This window comes from Pediculus humanus, genomic scaffold, assembly GCF_000006295.1.
Source record: "Pediculus humanus corporis 1103172107883 genomic scaffold, whole genome shotgun sequence".
In the NCBI taxonomy this organism is placed as follows: domain Eukaryota; kingdom Metazoa; phylum Arthropoda; class Insecta; order Psocodea; family Pediculidae; genus Pediculus; species Pediculus humanus.
Window position 1 is genome coordinate 33,089 of NW_002987460.1, and position 5,805 is coordinate 38,893.

The following is a 5,805-nucleotide window of genomic DNA, read 5'->3' on the forward strand; positions in this document are numbered from 1 at the left end:
TTTTTTTTTTTGCTTTATCAAAAGTTTTTTTTTTTAAAGGTAAAATCTAAATTAAAAAAATTAAAAAAAAAAAAAAAATTAAAAAATTATCAATTTTCTATTATTATTATCATCATCATTATTATTATTATCATTATTATTATTATTTCACGTTATTTTATTTTATTAAAAAATAAAAATAAAAAAATTTCAAAATTAAATTTAATTATCGGTGAAAGTTTTCATAAATGTAAATTAATAATAATAATAATAAAATTTTATTATTTCGTAACTAGGTTAAACTTTTGTTTTAACGTTAAAAAGGAAAAATAAAAAAATTATTATTATTATCATCATCGTCATTTCCGGTCACTCGTTATGAAAAAAAAATTCATTTGTTTATTATTGTCACGTGGTTTTTTTAGAAAATTACGATTTCGAACGCGGGAAATTTAAAAATTTAAAGGGACAAAATAAACAAACAAACAAAATCAAATCGTGGTGTTATGCGTGTGTCGCGTTATTTTTTTGTCTTCTGCTTTGTTTTATGTTTTTTTGTATGAAAGAAAGAAACCCTTTTTTTTAGTCATACGAGAATTTCAAAACCTTTTCGGAACCTTAAAACTGTAAAAAGGCACAAAGGAAAAAACTACCTTCAATTAAGTTTTGTTGTTGTTGTTGTTAAGGTTTAATTTATCAAAACCATATGGTGCTGATTGGTGCAGGTTTTTTTTTTAAGCGTCAGGTGTTGGCATGCGAGTTCAGGGTTTTAAAAAAAAATTTCAAACCTTTTTTTTTTCCTACCCTTAAGGTACGAACCTACCTACCTACTACCCGACTTTTGGGAGGGAGAGGGATTAAACAAACGTCGATAAGTTATTCAACCACCTGTTTTTTCGGTTGTTTTTTTTTTAGTATGAAACGTACCTGATTGCGTTTTTGTTGTTGTTATCGTGTAAGGTTTGCGCAAGGAAGAACCTAAAAAAAATTTGATACACCTTGAGGCGCGTTATTGTCTGTTTTTTTTCCCCTTCCGCAAAAGAAAAAGATAACCTTTCGTGTACCTGTACGTGCGTGCGTGCATTTTTTTCTGAACGGTGCTTGTGCACGCGTGCGTTATTATTATTATTATTCTGTGATATTTAAATGGAAAAATTATTTTTCCACGCACTCGTTTAAATTTTCCTGACCGTTTGACTCACCCTCCACTCCCCAGCCTCCCCCCCCAATATGCCTTTTTTTGAATTCATTAAAAATTTAATTTTTTTCTTTTTTTTGTTTTACCTGAAAAAAAATGTAAAATGATAATAATAATAATGATAATAATAATAAATGTTATTCGATATTTTACGTTTTGTTTTTTTTTTAATAAAATTTTAAATTGATATTAAAAAAAAAAAAAAAAATTTTTTTTTGTTTCCAGAAAAAAAAAAATTTTTTTTTGTTTCCAGAAAAAAAAAAATTTTTTTTTGTTTCCAGAAAAAAAAAGGAAAAAAAAAAAGTTGAAAGTTTCCACGGTTCCATTTTATTATTATTATTATAAATAATGTTTTTTTTTTGAACGAAGGGTGGTTCGTACGAGGTAAATGAAAAAAAAAGTAGGGGAAGAGAGGGTGAAATGAAAAAAGGGCGTTATTCTTCCATTACAAAAAAAAAATTTATGTATGTATGTATTATTAATAATTTTATACGATTGTTAATATCGATTTTTTATTTTTTTTAATATTTATTATTTATCGGTCGTTTTATAAAAAAAAAAAAAAAAAAGTTAAAATATTATCATTATTATATTATCTATAACGTTATTATCATCATCATCATCATCATGGCGGTGATATATATATTTATATTTATATAAAAAACAAATAAAAAAAAAATTTTTTGAATTTTTCGTATGTATGTGTATATATATATATATATTTTTTTTTTCAATTGAGTTGTCAGGGGGATTTCAATAGAATTTTTTTTTCTCCCACCCTCTATCCCTACCCTCTTTCCCTTCTTTTTTTTTCTCCCTTTTTTTTTGTACGATCCCTAAACTTCCCTTTCTTCTCCCTTAGAGTTCTTTCCCTTTTTTTTCCTCTCTCTCTCTCACTCTCTCGCTCACTCATTCCAGGGAAAACACAACCAAAAAAAAAAAAAAAAAATTTAATTTAAAAATGTCAACACTAATGAAAATTTATTTTTTTTTATTTTTTTTATTTTTTTTTATTTTTTATTTTTTATTTTTTTTGTTCCCCGTGAAGGATAAAGCACATGTGCCTTCCCTCCCCCTCCTTACCACCACGCCTTTCCCGGAAAATTTTCCCCACCGAACTCTCTTTCCCCACTTCCACTGTATCCCCCTCTCTTACTCCCCAGTTTTATGTTTTTTTTTTTCATATTTTTTAGTGTCTTTTAGATTGACACTTATGGCAAAAATATCATTCGTACGCCGCGTAACAAAAAGTAAATCTATTATTTACGTACAAATTATTATTATTATTATTGTTTTTTTTTGCTCCGCAAGGTTGGCATCATTTAATCAATGGAAAAGTTATGAATGATGATACACGTTCAAGTGGGTTAATAATTTTTTTTTTTTTTTCCTTATCAAATTTTATTTTCTTATCATTTACGAAACGGTTTACGAATATTCATTACCAACATTGAAAATTTGTTTTTTTTTTTTTTTTTTTTAAAGTTGGCAACAATTAAAAATGTTTTCTCATCAACTTCCTTATAATGATGATGATGTTGATATTTTCATCCGACGGAATTTTTTGTTGTTGTGTGTGTATGTTTTCACCCTCGTTTTTTTTTTTTTTTTTTTTTTTTTTTTTTGACTACCTGTTTTAAGGTTGTGCACAATGATGATGATGATGATGATGATGATGATGATGATGATGATGACGATGATTGCACAAAACGATAAATTTTTTTTCTTACGTTCAGGTAAATTTTTTTTTTACCTTCTCATTAAATTTTTTTATTTTTTTTCACCTTTTGCCAACACACCAATTTTTCTTCTGCTTATCATTATTATTATTATTTTTTTGGAATCGTAACATGTCGAGGTGTCAGTTGAAAAAATAATATCGAAAATGTTTTTTTTTTTCCTTTTTAAGATGCCAAAAGGTATTTTTGTTGTCGTGGTTGTTGCGTTTTTTTTTCGTGTTTGTCTTCAGTTTATGTTTGACGCGTTTCGTGTTTTGTACGAATTTTACCCATACGAGTTTTAACGGTTTTTATTTATTTCGAAGTTGATGACGTAGGCATTTTTGTTTCTCGCAATAATTTATTAAAATAATAATATTTATTTATTGATTTATTGAAAAAAAAATTAGTTAGTAAGTAAGTGATAATTTTATATTTAAAATAATAAATAAATAAATAAGTAAGTAACAAAAATAATAATAATACATATAATTATAATAATAATAATAATAATAATAATAATAATAATAATAATAAAAATAATAATAATAATAATACATTTTGTTTAAAAATTTTACGATTAGATAAATAAAAACAACAAAAAAACAAAAAAAAAATGTAATCTCGTTTTTTTTAAAAAAAAAAGCCAACGCCATTATTATTATTATTATTATTATTATTATTATTATTATTATTATTATTATTATTATTATTATTTAAAAGTTAACTTAATATATATAAAAAAAAATGAAAAGAATAAAAAAAAGAATTTCCCAACGTTTTAAATCCATACATACAACCTCCTTCTTCTCCTACTCCTCCTCCTCCTCCTCGTCACCACGTTTCCGGTACCTCCCCATAAAAATTCCACATCCCCTCCTCTCTCTCTCTCTCTCTCTCCTCCTCCCAACTCTCATATTATCTTTTACAAAAAAATTTATTTTTTTTTTGTAATTAAAAAAAAGCTTTTTTTTTTTTTTAGAAAAATTTTTATATTATTTATTTAAAAACTTTATTTGTTTGTTTGTTTGTTCGGGTTGTCGGTTTGCTCGTTTGTTTGTTCGATTGCGTTGTCGGTTTGTTGGTTCGATTGGTTGCTGCTCGTTAATTTTTTTTTTTTTTTTTATCAAGTTTCACGACGATAGGGCCTTATATTACTATTAAATGTATATAGTTTACGTGCATCGTTTTTGTTTGTTATTGTTTGTTACTGTTTGTTGTTGTTGGCGGCGGCTGCGGCGTAAATGAAAAAAAAATGAGAAAGAAAAAGTAAAAAAAAAAATGTTATAATTTACTTTATTTTCTATTACTTTCCCTTTTTTTTTTTTACTTATTTATTTACGTCTTTTCTTTCTTTCTTTTCTTTTTTTTTATTTTTATTTTCATTATTCATTTTTCATTACACGTCTTTTTTTTAAACGCGAGAAACATAAAATTTATTTAAGTTTCAAAAAAAAAAAAAAAAAATAGTAAAATAAAATAAAACGAAATTTTTGTGGGAGGGGGAAAAAGGGAAAAGCATAAAAGAAAATTGTTGAAAATAAAAAAAAGAAAACGAAGGGAGGAAGGAAGGGAGGGAGGCAGTGGGGGCGAAAGAAAAAGAAAAGAAAAATGAAATAAAAAACTATGTAGTTTTTTTTTTTTTTTTAAATTTTCATACGAGTTTTTTATGTATACAGAAGAAAGAGAGAGAGAGAGAGAGAGGGAAAGAAAATTTTAGAATACGAGAGTAGGAAGAAGAAGTTAGAGGGGGGGGATCGTTTTGAAAACCCATGGATTTCGGTGGTCGGTGCGGGGAAAAACAAAAAAATTAATTTTTTTTTTTTTTTTGTAAACTTGCATTTTCGAATCTAGAAAATTTTAACATTTGGGGGTTGAAAAGGGGAGGAGAGGAGGAGGAAAGTGGAATAAATTTTGTAATGAAAGGAGAAGAGGAAGACGTTAAAAGAAAAATTTGTTCCCCTCCTCCCCGTCCTTTCCGTTGAAATTTATGAAATGAAATTCGTGTTGTTATCAAATACGACGATAAATTATAAAAAAAAAATATAACGATTGATTGATTGATTGATTGATCGATCGATAAATTGACTCATTGATTGACTGATTTTTTACAAATTTTTCTTATTTTTTCAATTTTTTTTTTCACGCGTTATTTACATTAACCACCTCTCTTTTTCCCCTCCCATATATGTACGTTCGGTAACGGTTGATAACGATGATAATAAAACGTTTTTTTTTACGTGCGGAGAGAGGGGAGAGGGGTTAGCTGGTGTGTGGGGGTATAATTTAAAGATTTTGATTAAAGTTGTTTGTCGTAAACTTTTCATACATTTTTTTATAAATTCGAAAGATGTCGTCAGATTCGTTTCCGGAATCGGGAAAATTTAAATTAATTAAAATTTTGGGTTTTTTTTACTTTTTCGTCAGGACTAAAAACAAAAAGATTTTTCAAAAAAAAAAAAAGGTTAAACGAATGAATGAAATAAAGAAGGAAGAAAAGAAAATGAGAGAAAAGAGCAACAGGTCTTTTTTTGGGGGGGATGAAGGGAGGAAGAAGGTGGAGGAGGGGAAGTGAAAGGATGAAGATCAAAATAAGTGAAAAATCTGTCGTCTAATCAGATTTTTCTTTTTTTCTTTTTCTGTTTTTCCTTTTTGTTTGTTTTTGTTTTAAATCGAATCGTTATCATTATTATTATTATCATTATTATTATTATTATTATTATTATTATTATTATTTCGAAAGATATTATATAAAGTCGCCATAGAAAAAAATATATAAATAAATAAATGCATTAAGATAAAAGATTTTTTTTATTAAGGTATACATAAATATACATACGCGGAAAATTATGAATAATTTTATTTATTTTATTTTACTTTTTATAAAAATAATAATAATAATAATAATAA